Genomic DNA, 23,612 nt, shown 5'->3' on the forward strand with positions numbered 1-23,612 from the left:
CATGTCTGCTTTGATGACTATGTGAGATAATCAAATCAAGTATCTGGAGCGTAGTAAAAGCTATCTATATTATTGGTTTGCATAAACTCACGGAAGCTTAGATCATTAACAAATGGGTAACTGGGTAGAGTTCAGTTTTAAAAACCCCGGCTCCAGCAGTTGCACCATCCCTCAAAATCAGACTCTTCAAAGCATCCGAGTGTGGTTGTTCAACACCCTTTGATGGGTTCCAAGACAAATCCCGACTCAGTCCAAGTTTATTTTTTTCTTCTTGTTGTTGTGTTGTTTTTTTACTGATTAAAATATGAATGCTTTTGTAAAAGAAATTTTCAGTTTAACACAAGGAATCATAGCTTTCATTGTCACTGCATGGCTAATAATCATGTTTGTGAATACATCTTTCTCTGTGATGTTTGCTTTGGTTTGGTTTGGATTAATTTTCCAAATTCCTTTTCAGTCACCACCAAAACATTAGTGAAAAAATATGGCACAATTTAAATATTACTATTACAAAAGAAACCAAACTTTAATAAATATATGCTTGCACCAAATTCCTTCAATCCTATTTGGTTTTGTTTAAAGGAGTCATTATTTTGTGTCAGGAATTCTTAGATTATTCCCAAGCTAGGGGTTGCTCTCCTTGTGTTTACTTCATCTGTCTCTGTACCTGATTAACACAATGGGTAAAGCATTGTTCCAAGTAGTTTGACAGGAAGAATTATAAGAAAAATTGAGTAAAAACACATGTTGTTTCTTAAGATACCTATATCCTCAACAGAAAGACAAATACAGTATACTTCTAAGAAATTAGAAAATGAAAGAGATTAAATGAAATCTGTAGATCTGCTTCTCTAGGATTTACAGCCATCAATGATCCCCTCCATTTCTTTTCTGCTCAACAGTAGTCATTTCCCAAATCTCACTGACGAAACTTGAACCTCAGAATATAAAATTAAGAAGAAATAGTTAAACCTGCATGCATATTTTGGTTTTGACATTAAAATAGAAGATGGTGTGTGATGATGGTAACAGGACACAGTTGTTCAAGAAATTGTAGTCTAGCCCTAACCGGTTTGCTCAGTGGATAGAGCATTGGCCTGCGGACTGAAGGGTCCCAGGTTCGATTCCAGTCAAGGGCATGTACCTTGGTTGCGAGCACATCCCCAGTAGGGGGTGTGCAAGAGGCAGCTGATCGATGTTTCTTTCATTGTGTAAACATTTCCTGAATGATTTTGAGTTAACATGGTGAAGCCAGTGATCACAGGGGGCTATGGGTCCCCTGCCCAGACCTAAGGCCTTGGCCAGGATCAGAGCCGGCGATCAGAGGGGGCTGGGGTCCTCTACCCAGGCCTAAGGCCTCGGTCAGAGGCAAAATTCTAAGATCACTTTTAATTGAATTATCTTTGCATAGTTAGCAACAGTCACAAACACCCAATAAAAATCATAAACTAATTTTTATAGGCAAGTTTATTTCCTTTGAACATTTTGACAAACATATTCTGTCACACCTGTGTGGATAAGAAAACAGGAAACTGTCTCCAGTTTACATTACATTTGTAATGTAAGAAAAGGGATAATTTTATAAATTCATAGACTGGAGTACCTGGGCAGTCTGAAAACAAAGTTCTTAAGTAGAAGGAATGTCTTTAACATAGTTTAGGTAAGTATTGCCTTTCTCTGTCATATTAACCTAGAGAGCACTGTGAATAGCACTTGAAGGTAAGGTCCTATAGCCAACTGGATGATTCTCAGAAGCAAAATCCTCCTCTCTGTCAAGAGCCATGCTCTATACCAACTGAGGCCTCTGGATGTGGACCGTGTACAAGGGATGTCTACAATTAATCTGGGTTAGAAAAAATAAACTTCTGAAGCAGAATCCATGCTTTCTGTCATAGCCATTAATGAAGAGTTTGCTGCTGCAACTCTCTTGGAATGTCAAAAATAACTACAAATGTTGCCAATAATGAGTCTGGGAATATGAATCTATATTCCAAATGACAGTCATGTATCCTCTTACAGAATGTTGGATATCAAATTAGACAGAAAAAACGTTATGGACTAGGAAAATATTGGCATGAATATTTCAGCAGTTCATTAAATTTCAATCACAAGGCCATTCAATTTGACTGTATCAAATTGGCTGGCTTTGGCAGATGATGTGCAGCTTTACCTCAGTTGGTAACAGGAAAAACTCTCTGTTAAGACTGGAGATAGTGATCATTGGGTGGAGAAGGTGAGAATGAGATGGCCTCTGGGGTCTTTTATAATGTGCCTTTCATGTGGGCTATTCTAAATGGCTTTTGTAAATCAGCAATAAAATTAATCATGGAAAGCTTGATAGATTTGACTATTTAGATACTAATCAGTATCAAAATTACAATAACATTTAGAAGTAAGATATAAACTTAACATGTGGAAATAAGCTGATATACTTGAATACAGATGAATATAATGATGGTTAATATTCTTAATCTGCAAAGATATCTTAATAATATAATTAATAAATGTAAGAGTAAAAATGTACTGAAAAACAATATAATTTTAACATGTAAAATGATTAGCAATACTAACAATTGAAGAAATGCAAATGTAATATTCTTTTAAACCAAATTAGAAAACATTTTAAAACAAAATAAAACCCAAAATTGATACTATAAACTTTCAGTGTTAGTTCTTGCTGGTAGATGCATATATTGATCCAAATCTTCTGGAAAACATTTTGACAGTAAGCATTAAATCCTTAAAAGAATCTTGCTCTTTGTCCCACAATAGGAATTTAACCAGGGAATATAATTAAATGTTATCCCAAATAATTATGTTTAAGGATGTTCTCACACTGTAATTTGTGAGGAATGGGAGGGAATAAAGCACTTAAATATTCAAGAATAAAAGATGAAATTAAAAATAGAAATGCCCTCAAATCAGGCAATTGAAAAAGACCTCTCCCCCCCATCCCCAGTATTGTTACATAAGAAGGTGGTTACAAAAAACAATATGTGAACAATACCAATCTATATATATAAATAAAAGCCTAAGTGACCATCCGACCATTTGACTGTCCGACTGGTAGCTATGACACGCAATGACCACCAGGGGGCAGAAACACAACACAGGAGCTGCTAAGCTGCGGTGACTTGGCAGCTGCAGTTCTCAGATGATGCACCCGGAACCAGAGAGGAGGGAGCCCGATTCTGGGGTGCATCACCCAAGAACCACCCTCTTGCAATCCAGGACCCTCAGGGGACGTTGGAGAGCCTGTTTCAACCCGATCCCTGCAGGCCAGGCTGAGGGACTCCACCAGTACACAAATCTGTGCACCAGACCTCTAGTTATATAATAATGTCTAGCTCATTTTTATTGAAAAATGCTTAGACTTATTTTTTTTTTAATATAAATGTACTGATTTTAGTAAGGAAGGGAGAGGGAGAGAGAGATAGAAACATCAAAGTTGAGAGTGAATCATTGATTCTCTCCTGCACACCCTCTACTAGGGATCAAGGCCACAACCTGGGCATGTGCCCTTGACTGGAATTGAACCTGGGATCCTTCAGTGTGCAGGCTGATGCTCTATCCACTGAGTCAAACCAGCTAGGGTGAAAATACTTCGAATTCTATACAACAAATTTTTATAGTGTTTATCACTGGATGGCAACATTCAAATGACATAAGCTTATTTCATGTATTCTTAATTTTAGGCCACATGTATTATCATTTATATTTTTATATTTTACACCGCTAGTAAATTACTGTTAAGATTTAAACTAAGATGATTCTGTTTCCCAAAAGTGTCTTTCTACTTTGCTACACTGGCAAGACAAGAGCAATTCAGGACTTTACCTCCTTAGTCTGGTAACCATTGTAGGTAGAATTTCAATTAGTCCCCCTAATATATATTGATCACCTACACACAAGAGGGTATGGTAAGCACTCTGTATGCCACATCTCATGTAATTGTCATAACTCAATGAGAGTAGATAGTAGAGGTCTCATTTTACCAATGAAGGAAATAAGTTTAAAGAGGCAAATTTCAAGGCCAGTTTCTGAGCTACGTAGGAACAGAGCTGGCTTGTATCACGTCTCTCCAACTCCAGAACCCTTTGCTTCTCTGACTCCAGTTCGTTAACTTTAAGAACTAACCATTCTCATGTATTAAGCATACCCTCCTAATGCCCTACAACATTGCTCTGAAGTAGGCAGCTCTGCATTCTAATAATTGTGTGGCTAACTCACAATATTCTGGGAATGGGTTGACCTGTTTGTAATTCACCTTTGTATCAATAAACAAATAAAAGTAGACCAGGAATCTGTTACAATTTAATACTAAACCTCAGCAAAAATAGTGAAAAGGGAAAAGGTGTATATTCCTTGGGATTACATAATAATCACCGCACTAAGTATTTTCAACTGCATCTGCTGCACAGTATGGGAACCCTCCTTGTCAATCAGAAGAAAAATTAAAAAACAGTCCAGCCACTTCTTCCACAAAAGCCCTCACAGCTGCCAACAGTTATGTCTAGAGAAGAACACAAGGATATCAAGGTATGAGACATTTGAATTATTAGAGTAGATTTAGGTGAGGGATGAATATGCTGGGGCAGATTTTTCATTCCCTCAAAAACTATAGAGGAAAAATGTACCTGTCTGCTTAGGGAAGTCTTATTTCATAACAAATACAGGAAGCAAACAAGATGTCATACATGTTTTCTCTCTCCTGAAACTAATATCTTGGTAATTAGACACACAGCAGGCTGCCCCAAACACCAATTTGTGGGTTTTCCCCATGAGTGCTTAAGAGCTCATTTTGGGAAATCTATCTCCTAAGCCTCCCTGGAGGACTTTTACTCTAAAATGAGAGCTGCAATAACTTTTCTGCAGAAATTTTATATATGTTTATGGCATGTGAAAGTAAATTCAATATATTAGTGTGTGAGCATACCAATTAAATTGTACAAACAATTGTTCCAGTTGGTATGTATACATTCAATCAATGATAGGTTCACATTAAACTAATTCTGTAACTGCTTAGACATGAAAGCAACTAGAGAAGTCAGATCAAAACTAATGTCATTTGAAGACATTAAAAGTCAAAGCTACCTCATTAATCTGCCACCTCCAGATTATAGAGGTAACACGGTAACCAGACCCTTCAGGTTATGCATATATCAGAAGGATCACAGGATTGAGAGTTGGAGCATCTTCTATATATATAAAAGGTTAATATGCTAAGTGTCCAATGACCTGACTGGTCGCTTTGGCATGCAATGACCACTAGGGGGCAGTTGCTCAACAAAGGAGCTGCCATGATGCGCATAGAGAAATGGCACTGCAGACCTGGCGTCCACAAACCAACACTCAGCTTCCCCCAAATTGGGACACAGGCCCTGCCACCACCCTGGAGCTACAGCCCACCAAATTGCAGCCAAGGTTGCTGAGATCCCCATGGCACAAAATATGGCCCACAGCCCAGCCCAGACAGGAAATAGTGGCTGTGGGCGCCAGGTAATGATTTCATGTAGAAACACCTGGCTTCCTCTCTCTAGTGACAACTAGCCTACTTGCAGTTTCTTCAGCCCAGGAACATGACCTCTTTATAGCCAGGTGCAAACATTTTGAAATATCCATCTTACATAAAAACTGCTGTTTGAAATTTTAACCCTGCTATTTTGGCTTCTGTAAACACTTGCTTGCTTAAATAATAAGGAAAATAAGACTACTCCCATTCCAGAGAGGCCATAAACTATGCCCCAGACAAAGTTGTCAGTGTTGACACCAGGCCAGGCCTTGAGATATGGTCTCATGGCCCCTTCCTAGCACACAGGCCTTCTTTCTCAGAAGATCCGGAAGTCTCATTCCAAATTTGGAAGACAAAGAACTAGAAAAAGTATAAATAGGGAAAGTTTCCTCCATGTTGGGGGGCCCAGAATTTGAAAGACACATTTTTCTCTGGGCCTGCACATAATTATAATAAAATGTAACTCCCCTTTCTCTAAGCATTGCTTGGTTTTTCTCCAGTCTTCTGTAACAATTTCACACTTTAACCAAATGTCTGTGAAGCATTTTCTCATGCCTCATCGCATTTGATCCTCACAGAAGTCCTGGAGTAGGTAGATAGGAGACTAGGTAGAATCCTATTTTCTTTTCATTAGCCAGAAAACGGAGATTTAGGAAGCTTAGAAACTTGACCTGACTGCAAAGAAGTAAGAAATGGTGGACCTTGAAAATGACTTCAGGTTTCTCACTGCACAGAATATAGTCAAACACTGCTGCAGCTAAATATTTTACCCTTTGTTCTCTCTACATGACCTACAATAATCTGCTTCCTGTTGATATTTAGTTCTGTGTTGCTGACAATTACCTGAAAATGAAGTTGGGGTGCCTCATTGGGCTGGAAAAAGTTTAGCTAAATCAGAAAGCAGGTCTAATTAAGCAAGTTTATTCTCTCTATATAAAAGGCTAAGTTGACTTGTGCATGCATGATACATATAAAGCTCTCCCTGGTGCCAGTCGCACGCGTGTGTTTCGATCTGTCATTGTTGATTGTGAATTTGGTTGACACTTCTATTATAGAGAAAGGGCAAATAGCGATATTAAAATATTTTTTCTGCCCTAGCTGGTTTGGCTCAGTGGATAGAGCGTCGGCCTACAGAGTAATGGGTTCCAAGTTCGATTCTGGTCAAGGGCATGTACTTTGGTTGTGGGCACATCCCCAGTAGGCAGTGTACAGGAGGCAGCTGATTGATGTTTCTCTCTCATCAATGTTTCTAACTCTCTATCCCTCTCCCTTCATCTCTGTAAAAAAAAAAAAAATCAATAAAATATATTTTAAAAAAAATTCAATACCAAATGACTGAATTAAAAAAAAATTTCTTCTAATTAATTTCCTATCAATGTGCATGAATTCATGCACTGGGAAGGCCTCTAGTTAATAATAATGATACTATTAAATAGTTACAACAGGTAACATTTATTAAGGACCTTTCAGGGATTTTACTGATGACCTATATTATTTTAGCGTCACAGCAACTCAAAAACGGTATGGTCGATTTTTACCCCCATTTTGTAGGTGAGAAAATGGAGGCTTAACATGGCAAAGTGACCTCCCTGGTATCATATAGTTAGGTTAGCAGTGGTAATCACTTTCAGATTACAGTCACTTCATTATACTCAGGCCAGAGCCAATATAATGCAATGCCAAGTTGAACAGATGCCAGTAATTATATAGAAGCCACTTCAGTGTTAAACACTGTGCCGTGCTGTGTACTGTGCCATGCTGCATATAATGGAGGGATGCTCAAGAGCTATAGAAGCGACAGGACAAGTATATCAGGTAGTTAGAGAACATGTGTACATTACTGGGGAATGATCATGTACATTAGAAACTATGCATATTGTGCTTTCCCTGATGTTTTATGCTCAAGAGAAAATATAGTAAAATTGAGACTCCTGCGTTCAGGTCCTGATCAACTATAAAATACCCCTTCCCTGCTGTTTGTAGCCCTTCCCCTGTCCATGCCCTTTTCCTCCCCTCACCTTGCCAGGCAGACTTCTTAGTCTCTCCAAATGAGTCCATCAAAATATGAATATTTTGCCCAGCCAGTGTGGTTCAGTGGTTGAGCATCAATCTATGAACGAGGAGGTCATGGTTTGATTTCCTGTCAAGTCATATGCCAGGATTGCAGGCTCAATCCATAGTAGGAGGCATGCAGGAGGCAGCTGATCAATGATTCTCTCTCTCCCTTCCTCTCTGAAATCAATAAAAATATATTTTAAAAAATGAATATTTTGAGCAGCTATCACTAACCTCAAAGGAAAATAATGTCAACAAAAATAAAGTACTCTTGCCTGGCCGGTGTGGCTCAGTTGGTTGAGCGTTGTCCCTTGCACCAAGAGGTCACTGGTGCGCTTCCTGGTCAGGGCACATGCCGGGTTGTGGGCTCAATCCCCAGTAGGGGACATACAGGGGGCAGCTGATTGATGTTTCTTTCTCACTGATGTTTCTATCTTTCTCCTTCTCCCTTCCTCTCTCTCTCTCAAATCAAAAATATATTTAAAGAAAATAAAAATTAAGCACTTATTCATTAAATAATTTCTGATACTTATGGAATTAAAAAAAACTGTTGCTGTTGAGGTCTTTGCAAGATACCAAATCAAGATTCCAGATGATGGTCCCTGTCATGGAAACCTATATGGTTTTATTAATCCCTTGATGCTGCAGGCAATTTAAAAACAGGGATTACAGTAATGGATCATTCATTGAAAAGTTTTGGGGTGTTGTGTGAAGTTACATTTTTCTATTTTGTGAGCTTACTGGAATATCAGTATTTAAGTCTGGTGATTAACTCAAGGCCATATCCATTAAGTTTCTTGTCAGTGCCAATTCCAGGTTGTCCTTGGAGGCTTTCTTGACAGAAATGTGTATTTCTCCATTGCATTTCATCAAGTGCATGTTAACCATGAGGGGGAAGGAGGAGGGGGGGAGTTCAATTTCATTTATTTGTTTGTTAATTTTTACATAACAATTACCCACTCACTTTCAGATTACAGTCACTTCATTATACTCAGGCCAGAGCCAATATAATGCAATGCCAAGTTGAACAGATGCAGTATTTTTCAGAAATTACAAAGGCTTGTATTGTACTTTTCTCTAACAAACAAGAAAATGAGATCATTTCCATGAAAAGCTGAAAAATATCTAAGAATTCCTACTGAACCCCACTCAGCTATCATAAAGCATTACCTGGCTCACTAATAAAAAAAGGTCTTGTTTGTCAGGCCACTATTATTCAGACTGAAGCATTCCTCCTACCTTCTATATTAATCTGCACAGCTCATTCAAATAACATGAGCAAGTGCAATAAATTATTAAAAACTGACAATAAAATTATCAAAATGTCGCTGATAATTGTATGGCTAAATGTCACCTAGGTGAATCATACATAGACACTAATAACCAATGACATGTGAAGGCAGCCCCCCTATGACACCCCATTACCAACCCTCTTAAAATAAGGTAATAAAAAACAATTACAGATATTCTCCTAAAGAGATGAGTTGTCTTTAAAAAATTCATTATTCAGACTGAGGAGTTTAAAGAGTTGTCTAAAAACCCTCCAGTCACAAGCTTTGTGCATCATTCAATATGTAACACTCCAGCTGAGGGAAAAGGCAGGCGTGGAAGAGAGAACTTTCTGTTGTCGTGCTGAACAGTGCTTTAGAGAAGACTGTCACTTGAGACTGTTGTCAGCAATGAAGGATTCCCAATGCAGCTGAACCCAGAATTCTGACTCTGGTATGTTTCAAGTACATCAACCTGGGAATTTTACATTACTTTTCTGTTTTCTTAAAAATATGTAGAGAAGCCAGTTAAGAATAATTGATATTGATTTCAGAATTGGTGATGAGTGTATATTATTTCAAATATTAGAAATTTGTCTTTAAAAATAAGAAATATATGATTTATATTTTAAGCATCAGTTTGTCTTGCATGTAAAACAAATGCTGCCTCTCCAGTTTTGACTGTTTTTAAATTCATTTGAATATTAGTTTCATTGAAATAGTTATTCACAAATTCTACTCTAAAATTAGTTGTTGATTCAAATATATATGTAATGGAATTGCTTGTGAAAGTACTTATTTTTGAAATGTTCTTAAGAAATTATTTTATGCAAGATATTTTAGTAAAAAATTTCAGTCAAAGTATAAAACCTGAGAAAAAAATCTGAACTTAAAGTATATCTGATATCATTAAATGTTAAAATAAACAAGTAATACAACTATGAAATTAACTGACTTAAGCCAGAGACAAAAGGTTTTCAAATGCCGTCTTTATTTTCTCATGGTTTTAAAGGTGATAAGAAAATTAACTTTGTCCTATTCTGAAAACTTTATTTTTATTTCTTTGTTTAAAAATGTCAACTGCTTCCCTTTGGGAATGAGAGGTTTAATTTTGAATCATGTATTCAAAGTTAGATATGGATAATCATTGGTATGGAAATGTGTCCTTTTCTCTTAAAATAAGTATTTAAAATATTTCTTATATATTACCTAAAACAGAAAAATCAGTGAGCAAGGAAGATATACTCATATTTATTCTCTATAAGTTACTTCCACTAAGAGGATTTGTAAAGCTCATATATTTTTTAAAAATGTTTAGTTCAGTGAGAACCCAACAGGAAACCAGTGTATGCCCCACCACAGATGGTTCTATTTAGAAAGGCTTGGCTTTAGTTTTCATTAGGCAAACCAGAAAACCTTTGCATTGGAGTAAATAAAAATGACAGTAGAGAGAACAATATAAGTTTAAAATACAGTACTTAATACAATGCTTGTTACATTACAGAAATTCAATCAATATATTTTCTCTCTCTTTAGTTCCCATTTAATGTTGTAAGAGCATTTTTATTCTTTCCATGCATATGTGTTCTTAGATGGTATCCATAGTCACACTTGATCCAGTTATGTAGGTCAGGTAATTCGGGTGTTTTGGATCCAGTCTGAAGTCTTCAATAAATTTTCTATCTTCTTTGCAATCCCATTAATAGTTTTGCCCAGTGAACTACCTCTTTCCATGCGATATTCCAAATGTGCAAAATGAATGATTCCCCTTAAATAAAACAACTAAAATCAGTTTGAGAAAAATTCACACCAAAGGCAAAGTGACTGATAAGTCATCCAGATCCATTCAGTGTTTGAACCTTCTTGAGAGAAAAATACCATTTTTCGTAGTTCTACCTGATTTTAGCTGAATTAATACCCAGCCATCAGTATGGAAGTAACTTTACATTTGAGGACTCTCTTCAGAGAAAATTTGTGCTGTAAAATTATACTGAATGTTTATAAGAAATATGTATGTTTTAGAATGTTAAAAGCAAACTTAAAAACAGAACTATCACAAATTATGAGATTAAAATATTTTAAAACTTATTTTTGAACCAATTTTTTTGTCATGGTAGATTGATTTCAGTGATATTTAAGTTTCAGATCTCACATTCAAGAAATTTATGCTATGGCAACGTTTAAAGTAGGTATGGTTTGGTTTCAAACAGATACTTTACAACAGTGGTTGTCAACTGTGAATGTCAGAATCATCTGTAGGGCTTATTTCACTTAGCAAAATACTCTCCAGGTCCGTCTCTAACAAATTCTCAGATGATGTTGATGCTTCATGCTGCTGGTGCTGGTGCCACATTTGAGAATCACTGCCTTAAAATCCCCCTTAATGTCTCCATTGTACTCTGCATTTTGAGAGATTCCCATGTGACAAAATCTATACTCGGTCTCAATATGTACTGATGAACAAAACAGGCCAAGTCCCTACTCTTAAACTGCTCATAGTCCAATGGAGGAGGCATAAAATAAATCAGTAAACCAACACATAAATCTTTTATTTGCCAATTGTCAATAAATGTGTCATGAAGTAGTGGAAGAGGAGGCTAGTCAGGTTGATCAAGGAAGCGGCCTCTGAAAAATGAGAAGTCAGCCGAGGGAGTAGTGGGAGAAAGAGGCATTCCAGGCGTGGCGTTTGTCCTGTGAGAGCCCTGGGGTGGAAAGAGCTTTGTGTATTTGAGAAACTGATGTGTGGCCTGTGTGGCAGGCACATAGAGACTCACCACCAGGATGTCCGAAATGAGAGGAGAAAGAGAGGTAAGCAAGCACAATGTCACAGGGGGGCTATGATGGGGAGTTTGCATTTTATTCTAAGTTTAAAGGATTTTGAGTATGTTTTTGTTTTTATAAGATCACTCTGTACATGAGAGTGCAGGACCAGTGGTAGAAGATGGATGGCTTTACAGCAGTTCAGCTGAAAAAATGATGGTGGTTTAGCCAGGAATCGTGCAGTTGAGTTGGATACATCAGTTTCCAACATCAAAATGTGGAAATCACTTGGCTATCCAACCACAGAGGTAGCAGTTATTTAAAAGTAACAGTGGGGTTGATTAAAATGATATGGGAACATGGCATATCAAGGAAGTGGAAAAATAAAGAAAATAGCAGTTATAATTGTGTGTGTGTGTGTGTGCGTGCGCGCGTGAGAGACAGAGAGAAGGAGAGAGAGCAATTATAGTGGTAGTTTTATAGATCATTTTTATTCCCTTTTATATGCAACTAGAGGCCCAGTGCACAAAAATTCGTGCACTGGGGTGGGGGAGGGGATTGCGGTCCCTCAGCCTGGTCTGCTCCCTCTCACAGTCAGGGAGCCCTCAGGCGATGTCTTACTGACTGGAGGCGACCCGGCGATTATGGGAAGGTGCTGCCTCCTTCACCCCGCTACTGCTGCCACTGCCAGCCACCATGACTGCCAGCCCCAGCCCCCGCCCACTGGTGGAGCTGGGGGAGGGACTATGGGAGGTTGAGGCCCAGCAGATCGCACCCTGTCCAGCCTTTGCTGAGGTGTGGCACCAGGCCCAGGCCCACACCACTGCCTCTGTGGCTGCCTCTGCGGAAGGGGCAGCCCTGGGACTGGGACCATGCAGCCCCCTCTCCCGCTGCCTCTGAGGAAGGGGTCATGGCACTGGATTGATCTGCACCGCGGCCTCTCCCACACCACCACCGCCTCCCAGTGCAGTCTCTGCAAAAGGGGCGGTGGTGGCAGCGGCAGTGGCGCTGCCTCCTCTCCCACGCTGCCCTGCCTCTCCCATGCACCTTGGCCCTCACAGCCGCTGTGGCTTTGTCCAGATGGACGTCCAGAAGAAGCCTGGTCTAATTAGAATATTTCCCTTTTATTATTATAGATAAGAAAAATGTAGATTATTATAAAATTCCTAAATTGAAATATTTCATTGAAAAGAAAAAACTGTGACTTTGAGAAGACAACCACTATTTGAATGTCATTCGCTTGTGTGTGAATTTGTGTGTGTGTGTGCTTGCATATGATTTCTGGCACTATACAAAGTATAGTAGATGCAAAATGAATAAAATGTTCCTGTCCGCAAAAAAGTTTGCAGTTTATTGATGAGCATAAGCAATATGGACATAAGAGCAATGGGTCTCAAATGTTAAAAATTATCTTTAAGTTATCTGACAGCCCTTCCAGGTACCAGTTGTTCCTATCACAACCAAACCTAATAGATCTTGAATACACTCTCCCTTTTCCATGGCCCCTGCCTTTACTTGTAGTGTTTCTCTACTTAGGAATGATCACACCCCCCTCCTTCTATTCATTTTTCAACAATCACATATCACTTTTTTAAAGACTATTTTTTGAGAAATTTTAGGATTAAAATAAAATTAAGGAGGTACCAAGATTTTCCATATACCTCCTACCTTCACACATGCACACCCTCCCCCATTATGAACATCACTTACCAGAATGGTACTTTTTTTTGTATACCAAGGATGAATTTACACCCAAGTCTATAATTTATTTTTATTTTAGAATTCACTCTTGTTGTTTTACATTCTATGGGTTTGAACAAATGTATAATAACATATAGCAATCATTATAGTATCATACGGAAAATTTTACTGTCATAAAAATCCTTTATGCTCTGCCTATTTATCTCTTCATCTCTCCACCCCTTTCAGTAGCCACTGATTTTCATATTAGTGTTCTTACTCTCTATAGTTTTGCCTTTTCCAGATGTCATACAATTGGAATCGTGAAGTATGTAGCCTTCCAGATTGGCTTCTTTCAATTAGTAATATACATTTAAAGTTTCTCCATGTCTTTACAGGGCCTAATAACTCATTTATTTTTAGTGCTGAATAATATTGCACTGTCTGGGATGTACCACAGTTTATTCGTTCACATGCTAAAGGGCATCTTGGTTGCTTCAGTTTGGCAGTTATGAATAAAGCTGCTGTAAACATCTTGTGCAGGTTTTTGTATTGACATAGCTTTTTCACTCCTTTGGGTAAACACCAAGAATCACAACTGTTGATCATATGGTCAGAAAATGTGTAGTTTTTAAGAAACCCCAAACTGTCTTACAAAATGGCTGAACCTTTATTTTTTTTCCCCACCAGTAATGTGTGAGAGTCTCTGTTGCTCCACATCCTCACCAGCATTTGGTGATGTTAGTATTCTAGATTTGGGCCATTCTAATAAATATCATTATTTTAATTTATATTTCCCTGATGACATATGGTGGAACATCTTTTCATATGTTTATTTGTCATATGTCTTCTTTAGTGAAGTGTCTGCTAAGGCCTTTAACCCAATTTTTAATCAGGTTGTTGTTTTGTTTTTTTATATCTGAGTTTTAAGAGTTCTTTCTATATATTGAATAACAGTCCTCTAGAAGATGTGTATTTTGCAAATATCCCCCCAAGTTTGTGGTCAATTTCTAATTCTCTTGATATTGAGTAGGATTCACAGAGTAGGATTTTAACGAAGTCCAGCTCAGGAATTATTTCTTTCATGGAGCATATCTTTAGTATTATATCTTAAAAGATATCACCATATCCAAGGTCATCTATGTTTTTTCCTATGTTTTTCCTATGTTATTTTATAGTTTTATAGTTTTACATTTTACATTTAGGTGGTGATCCATTTTGTATTTTTGTGAAATGTATAAAGTCTGTGTCTAGATTTATTTTTTTGCATTTGGATTTCCAGTTCCATCACCATTTGTTGATGAGGACATAACACTTCTGAATGAAGACTTCTTTCTCCGGACAGTCAGTATATCTTTGCTTTCAAAACACCTGCACTCAACCCTCTGATGGCACAAATCACACCAAATTGTAATTACGTGTCCTCCTATCTTTCTACCTGACTAAATTACTCTCTTAAAGGATGATGACCATGGATTATTTTTCTTTGTAATTACATTAGCACCTTGCACAAAGCCTGACTCATAATAGGAACTCACGGTGAACTTGTTAAATGAGTAAACATGAAAGAGAATCTTAGGGAAACATTGCAATTTTAGGTGGAATATAGTTATGAGTGTGCCCTTCAAGAGTTAAGGCATTTAAGCTTGTGTTTAAAAAGGAATAATTTTTTAGTAATTTTACTTCAAGAAATTTGTATCCATAAAACCAGAGAGCTTAACATAGATGTGTGAACATGATATCCATTGCATTGTTATGAATTACAGCAAAGAATAATTTAGCCAAACAAGTCTAAATATCCTTTAGTAGAAGGTAAAAACATGATGACATGATCATAAAAAGAAAAGGTGTTCAGCCTGGCTGTGGTGGCTCAGTGGTTAGGCGTATATGAACCAGGAGGTCACAGTTCGATTCCCAGTCAGGGCACATCCCGGGGTGTGGGCTCGAACCCCAGTGGGGGTGCACGAGACAGCCAATCATTGATTTTCTCTCATCATTGATGATTCTATCTCTCTTTCCCTCTTCCTTCCTCTCTGAAATTAATGAAAATTTTAAAAAAAAGAAAAAGAAAGGTGTTCAGCTATTTCAAAGTGCAATAAGGACATAGCCCACCTGCACCACTAATCCTCTAGTGGGTCAATGGCACAACCATAAATAAAGTATTGGAATATACAACTTCCAACCCTGGTTCTGGGCTACCCTGAGCCAGCAGATCTACTCCACCTGAGCTGTTGAGACCATCAAACCTCAGACACTCCTCCCTAAAAATCAAGTAAAAGTCTAAGGAAGCCCAATATCATGTATCCTTGATCTCCTGTATTTCTTGCACATAAACAAGATAAAAATAACTCCTCACTCTCACTTAGAACAGCCTTTGTTATCTGCCTAACTTAAATGAGATAAGACTTTATGTATTAATGTAGAGATGTATAGTGAACTTTTCCTGTTGTTTTACCCAGAAAAAGTTTCTTTGGGGTTCAAGTGGAACTGACCATCTTTCCCTACCCAAAGATAGCCCATAGAACTCTCCATCTATAATGACAGATATGGTTTTGGACAAGGTGTCTAAGCTGAATTCCACTCATGGATCTTCTTCTGAACAATGGGGAAAGATATTCCTTCCCCAGATACAAGGAAAACATTATTTTTAGAAGGAAGCAATGAGGCAAACAGAAAAACAAACAAAAACAGAATTAAGAGGTAGAGATTTAATACTTGAGATAATGAGAGTTCTGACAGCTATATTTGAATGATTTCTAAAACCTGCTGTTCTGGGAGCTATCTAGCTCTATTTCTGGACCTTTTAGAGGTAGAAAGCTGAATAATATTTCCTGTATGAACAGAAGAAGCCTTTGAGGGTTGGGGGAAGTTATAATTGATTTGCATTAGATTTCTATCATTTTGAGCTGAAGGAGTCCTGATTAATGCAGATACTTCTATCATACAGTTATATAAGAACAGAATATATATATATACATTCTGGGGAAGGGATGCCCTAGCTAGCAGCCAGAAGGAAGGCCAAGCCAGCAACCAGAAGGCCCCAATTGGCCCTGATTGCCAGCCAGACCTAGAGACCCTACCCATGCACAAATTTCATGCACTGGGCCTCTAGTATATATATATATATATAATTTTATATATATATAATGCCATGTGTGTCTGCGTTCTATACTGAATTTTAAACATACAATATATACGCATATACACATATATTTATATATTTTGGGGAGAGAAGAAAATGAGAGAAAGAATTTTGAACTTATAATAGCAATTACGTCTGAGATGTTTTCTCTAGACATACTTGCACTCTTTATTTTGTATTGATCATGCATTATTGGGAAAACAAAAGCAGAGTTGGGAAAAGTAAAAAAAAAAAACGAGTTGAAAAAATGCCATTATTAAGAACAGAGGAAGGGTTTGGACAATTGGAGGAGCAGCATAAACAAAAGCACAGTCTGGACTAGATCATGTATGTGCAGCAGCCCAGGCACTTAGAAGCTGGATATAGATATTTTATATGTGTGTCTAGGAAAACTTTCTACTGAGAAATTATCTGACTTCAGATGTTTTTATATCTGTATATAAGGAAAATTTATTTATGCATGTAAAACTCCATTTGTATTTATTCTGTGTATTTTCTAAAAATATATTTAGTATGTTTTAAAAAACATGTATGCATCAATAAAGTAAATGTTATTTAGAAAATTTATCCAAAAAATCACAATAGGGATTAAGTGATTAGAAAAAAATGTTTTTTAGGATTCCGAAATAGAGGCCTCTGGACTGACATTATCTGGGTTCTTGTGGATGGTTCTTATTATTTTTTTTTTTTTTTGGTGGTGTCACTGCATTGGCAAGCAATATTTTCAAAACTATAAATGCTTGCCAGAGTGCTCAAAATGTTTGTGTGTTTATGCATGTAAATTTTCATCTTAGTCCTTCTGAGGTAAGCTGCTCTTCCTTTGGTAACAAAAAAGTGTTCAGGATACTGTCTTCAAGAGATTTCTCCTCTTGATATGAGATCTTGGGGGTTTAGCAGAGGCTACTGGCATTTTTGACACTAAAATAAAATGTTTTTCATTATTGAACATAAAGCAGCCGTTTGTAAAAAAGGAAAGGGATTCTAGGGCAGGGACAAGATTAGAGAAATGACTACTCGATGAACTTGGACGTTGGAACCTGTCATCTATGTTTGATGGGATCTTAAAGTGATACTGGGTCAAAAAAGGCAAACAGGAGGGGAGGCACTTAATGGAAAAATAGCATTATCTAAGTATTTGTTGCGCACTGTTACCAAGAATCCTCTCTAATGCTGTGTGCTCCTAGTTCATCAGTACTTAACGTGATTGTCACGGCCCTGCACATCCCAAGGTGATTTGCAAGGACTCGTTGGTGAGTTACAATTGTTTGGCTTCCAGAGCCTCCAAGAAATCAGTTACAACAATCGTTCAGTGCAAACACCCATGCATTCTTTATTCCTACACCATGGTGCTTCTTCACAGCAGGAGATTAAAGAGCTACTTCTGTCCTGGTCTCCTGGCCTCTTCCTTCCTTGCTCACAGCCCTCAGGGACTGTAACTCACTGGCTGAACATCAAATTCCCAAGGCATGTCCATCTGGTCTCTTTAGGGCATTCCCTTTCCACCTGTCTCAAGTCTTTCACCTGGACAGGGAAGATAGACCCAGGTTAGGTTTAATTTACGCTAAGGTTTAATAGCTTGTTTGCCAAAGCATAGTTTTCAAAATAGTTTTTTAAGCTACACAGTGACAATTGAGACAATCTTTAGTAAACATGACTTTATTTGAATGTGTATTAGAAAAACATAACAAACACACTAAAAGGTTATTTCTAGGTTAACATTATTTTGGCAAAGGCTGGTTTTTAAAGGAAGGGTGCACTCTAAAGAAAAGATATTAAATACGTGATCTGTGGCTATGGCGACATATACAGATATGTTAAAAGTTTGAGAAACCATGGCATACGGTACCTTGTCTAATCACTTTCCAGGTGACAGTTGTCATTTGTCCAGAGCTTCAGAAGTCTCATGAGATTCATGCTGCTTATGTTATACACATCAGCCACCACCTTCAAAATTTTTGAGGGAAGTAAATAGGCCTATTATTATCATTTTATAAATAAAGATGTATTTGTACACAGTAACATGAAATAAGATGTAGAAGTGGATCGTCAACTCTGGTACCACACCTGGAAGTCATGCTGTCTCCACAACTTTAAATACAAATGCCTCTACTTAACTCAGTTTCAAACATGAGGCCTTGTGTGCTGGTTGTTCACAGTCTCCAAAAAGGAATGACTGGTAGGTGAAAAGGAAATGTTGGCTACCTTCACTTATGCCCCTTTTTCTTATACATTCAAATTGATACAGTTTATTTAGCCACGTGGACTCCAAAGTGTTTAGAGGGTTTGCTGTAAGAGATTCGACTCCTTCCTCCTAAGGCTGGCGAGGGGAGCTGGGTTAGAGGCAGGTGTTCTCAGACTGGGAGGGTTCTGAGCCTGTCTGATCCACTTCTTAGCCTGGTGCCCAGGAAGCTCTCCAGGGCTCCCACGTGAGCTCCAGGGGACCCACAAACTCTCTGAAATTGTATGCATAGTTACAGGAATATGTGTGTATGTGGGGTTTTTTTTTCCTCAGAATATTTTCTAGTTCCAAAGCAGAATTAAAAACTGCTGGTTTTGTCTCAACCCATCCTCTTACAGTTTAGAAAATTAAATAATACAAGAAAGAAGCCTATACAAGTACAAAGAGCCAGGGCCATGATCTCAAATGGTACCTATGGAGACCTCATGGAGTTCATCTTTCTCTCTATCACTTTATGAAATGTCTAACTTTTGACAACAAGAGTAATTCTGGTACTGGGATGAACTAAGCTTCTGGTAAAACAGACATTGATGTTGTAGTGTACGGTTCCAAGGCCAACTTTCCCAAGTTTCCAATGTGACCTGATACATTTTTATGATGAGTAGGTTATTCATAGCCAATGTGATGAGCTCCTCTGTTTTATGATTTTAGCAAAAAATTGTTGTTTGATAATCTGTCTTCCTCTTGCTTGAACTCAAGAGTTTCTTACCTTATTGATAGGGCTTTTAGGGAGAAAGAAAGAGGAACATAGGACTGCTGGGTCATGAAAATTTTCTGCAAATGTAAGGAACACAGCCTACGGCTCATCTTTACTGCAGAAGCCAATACAGTTCTCATCAGATCAAATCCATCTTGGTGTGAAGGTTACGGGAGACTTTATTCTCTGCTTTCCTAGAGTGTGTGATTAGTGATAAACACCTAAGAGGTTAAAATAGTTTATCTTGGAGCAGAGGTGAATTACCTTAATTTCCTCACATGGTCAAGGGCACTGATGATGAAACTAAGAAACTATTTATTGCCAGAAACGTTGATATTCTAATCATGAAGGTCTGCCATTTCAAGATAAATATTCAAGTGAAACCATAGCCTTTGAGCAGAGTAACTTTCTGGGCCATTCCCGTGTTTCAGAGACATGTTTTCCATGTTCTATATTTCTGACTTGACAATTTCATTTGAATTTGTGGAAATGCCGATGAATTTAACCTGCCCTTGTAGAATTTGACCTTTCTGTCTCGAACTGCCTCCTCTTTTTAGGTATCTACATTCATTCATCTGTTATTGAATCTCGAGCCAAATAAAGTGAATATCTTAATATATCAGTATACTTACTACTGAGTTATCCTAAAAATATCTTGGGCAGACTGGGCTGTTTGGCTCACTCACCCCTCAAATTCCTGGCTCCCAGCCCCCAGAAAAGTGCTTATAGAAAAGCCCCCATTTGTAGGATGTGCACATGTCCTTGGGGTAAAACCTACCTAAGTGCTCAGGTATGTAGTTTACTTCCCATTTCTGATTTCTACTGTGCCCTGGACTTGACCTAGCAATTCCTCACTATCTTGTGATTCTTTGATAATTTGCTTTGCATAATTTCCCTTGTTCTTGGAAAAGATTGATCTGAATAACTGCTTTACTTTTTAGGAATATAGTCATTGGATGTGTGATATTACCAATATTTTACATTAGCTTTCTAAACATATGATTATCACCAAGTGCCCCTTTTTCCTAAACATACTTTTGTTTTGAGAGCTCTATAAAAGAGAGTATGACATTCATGCGTTGATGTCACCAGTAATTACACCGATGTTACAAGTTATTAATATGGCACTCAAGCTGTGTTACCAATTTTTTTCAAAGTCTGTACAAAGTTTATTTTCTCAAACACCTTTCACACTTCATCTTCCATGTAAATATTAACATTAGCATGTTAAATTGCAAACATACCCATAAAACTCTGTTGAGATTTAATTTAAATTATAACAGCTTTATAGGATGAATGTGATATTTATAATAATGACTCTTCCTGTGATAAACAGATGTTTTTACAAGTATTATAGGCAAATTTATCCATCTTTTTACTTTTGTGTTCTACTTAAGATCTACTCAGCTACTGAGTTACTATGTTAACTTCTAAAAGCAGTATTTTGTGCATTTCACATTTGATCATTTATGTTATTGATATTTAGAGGTTTATTGAGATAAAATTCACTTATCATACAATCCATCACCCATATATACAAGTCAGTGTTTTTAGTGTATTCATAAGATTATGCAACCATCACCATAAAATTAACTTAAAAACATTTTGTCTCCCCAAAAAGAAATCCTGTACCCATTAGAAATTTCCTGTACCCATAGTTAATTTATATTCCACCTACCCCTCCTCCATCTCTGAGATAAAATTAATTTATAATTCTTCTCTATATTTTTACCTACTATTGAACTTCATATAAATGAATCATATAAGGTCTTTAGTGATTAGCTTCCGTCATTTAGTATATTTACAAAGCTCATCTATGTTGCAGTATGTATGCATATTTAATTCCTTGTTAATGCCAAATAATATTCTATTGCACAGATACACCTAATTTTATTTATGTGTTCATAGGTTAGACATTGCATTGTTTCCTCTTTCTTACATTATGAAAACTGCTATTATGAATTTTCATGTACAAGTTTTTGTGTGGCTGTGTGTTTTCATCTCTCCTGGATATATACACTGGAAACTTCTATGTGGCCATCATGCTGACATCACTTTCAAGTTTTATGGTTAGCCCGTGAATACTATCAGTTATTTTCTTTTGTTTTTTTTGTTGTTTTTTTTTTGCTTAAAGTATTACAAAGGGTATTACATATGTGTCCTTTTTTTTCCCCCGCCCTTGACAGTATTTTCTTTATATATGTTGAAGTTAAATTAATGATGTGGTAACTCTATATTTAACATTATTAGTAATCGCCAAACTATTTTCCAAAGCTTCTGCACCATATTACATCATGACTAGTAGCGTATGAGGCTTCCAATTTTCCACATCCTTGCCAATGCTGGTTTAATTTTGTCTTCTTGATTATAACCATCATAATGGGTGAGAAGTGGTATCTCACTTTGGTTTTGACTTGCATTCCCCTAATGATTTTCCATTATGTTGAGAAACTTTAATGTGCTTGTTGGACACTTTTATATTTTTTTGGAGAAATCTTTATTCAAACCTTTACTTTTTTAAAATAGCTTTTTGTGTTTTTTAATATTTGTATATTGTGGATATAGTCCCTTATCAGATATATGGTTTTTGAGTATTTTTTCCATTCTGTACTTCGCCATTTCACTGTATTGATGGTATTTTTACAGCACAAACATGTTTAATTTTTATATAGTCCTAATTATCTGTTTTGGGTATTTGTTTGTTTGTTTGTTACTTGTGCTTTTGCTGTTTGATTTGAAATCATTACCTATCCCAGGATCCCAGGTATTTACTTAAGATGTTTTAGTTTAATTTATAATTTTGTTCTATTACATTTAGGTCTAAGACCCATTTTGATTAAATTTTTGTATGTGGTTTAAATAGGGGTCCAATTTCTTTAGCACATGGATATATAGCTGCCTATCATTTTGTTGAAAAGACCATTTTTCCTTTTGAATTTCCTTAGTTCTCTTATTGAAAGTCAATTTACCATAAATTTGTAGGTATATTTCTAGCCTAGAATTGGTGTTTGAATAAAACCTAAAGGAGTCAAACCAATGTTTTGATGTGGATGTCTAGCACATCTGGGTCAGCATACTTTAATAAAGAGACTGTGACTTAGCTTTCAGTATTTTCTAGTTCTCATTGAATTTTATTTCTGTAGCTTATTCCTTATGTATGTTTTATCTTTAAATTTATAAATGTTTGTGTTCACTCTTATTTTTTTGTTATTGAATATTAGGTCCTGTGCAGAGCAGCCACACTATGAACCTGCCTGCGTGTTTTATGGTTTTTTTCCTCCTCTTTCATGCCTGGAAACCAGTTTTACATACCTCCCTGCTAATTTCTCTAAGAATTTCAACATATGTATGTTTTATTTGGTCCATCACTTCTCAGTTTTCATTGTAGGAGAGTGCTGAAATGTCGTTTGACATATTGCTGGAATCACAGCCCTGCTTTTGTTTCTTGTGCCCTGACCCTCCAACTTGGTGCTGAATTTTACTAGGAGGATTTTATATCTTCCCATTTTCCCCTTCAGACTTTCTTTCAGTGGTCAAAAAAGAGAGCACCACATTCCGAAGTATGTGCTTCATATTCCAATTGATTTGTGAAATTTGATGACATTGAATTAGCTCCGAGACTGCTTTTTATTTTGCAGTAAGAGAAGCCCTAGACTCCTGCTTTCTCCCTCATGATGTTAAAGGTGCTTACTCAGGTAGAAGTAAAACAGATCTCAAATGTCATTTACCGGTTTCCCCGAGAAGACCTTTGGATCATGTCAGAGTGAGTTCAGCTGCCAGACATTTATGTGAGCATCGTTCTTTACAGAAATAAAAACCCTAGCCAGAGTCACTGGAAAGAGGTGAGAGATCTGAGAAAACAGCCCCTTGGAGAAACATTTCAGGAGAAGAAGAGCATCATGGAATGCCAGAGCTACAAAGGCCTTTACTTATAATAACACCCACACTTTGTTTCATGGTAGAGGAATTGAGCAACAGGAAGAAATGCCAGTTGCCTAAGTACATTTCAGCAGGGACAGAATCAGGAGTAAAACCCAGACACCTTCATTTTCTTCTTTTTTTCTTTTTTCTTTCTTCTGTTATGACATGTTTCCATACTGTGAAGTTATCCCCCAGTAGTTGTGTTAAGGAGTTTGATGAATGAGACCATAGCTTTCCTTCCCTCATATAGCTTTTCCCAAGATTTCTTTCTTTTTAATCAAACTTTTAATCTTTTAAAAAATTCATTTATTTTAATTTTTTACTTATTGATTTTAGAG

The 23,612-nt window shown here is 37.1% G+C and overlaps 1 protein-coding gene across 2 annotated transcripts in view; it reads left to right on the plus strand.

The window, feature by feature from the left end:
* The window catches only part of ANO3 (anoctamin 3), a 154,257-nt gene that overhangs the window by 9,953 nt on the left and 120,692 nt on the right, over positions 1 to 23,612 (plus strand). Inside the window, exon 1 of one of the 2 annotated variants that reach the window (XM_036325674.1) lies at positions 9,166 to 9,289. The exons of the other annotated variant lie outside the window; for it this stretch is intronic. The gene's annotated coding sequence lies outside the window, so the exon portion shown is untranslated. Of the gene's footprint in view, positions 1 to 9,165; positions 9,290 to 23,612 lie in introns of those variants that run through there. 2 annotated transcript variants of the gene reach the window in all.

The sequence above is a fragment of the Myotis myotis genome, unplaced genomic scaffold (assembly GCF_014108235.1).
Source record: "Myotis myotis isolate mMyoMyo1 unplaced genomic scaffold, mMyoMyo1.p scaffold_m19_p_10, whole genome shotgun sequence".
NCBI classification, from domain to species: domain Eukaryota; kingdom Metazoa; phylum Chordata; class Mammalia; order Chiroptera; family Vespertilionidae; genus Myotis; species Myotis myotis.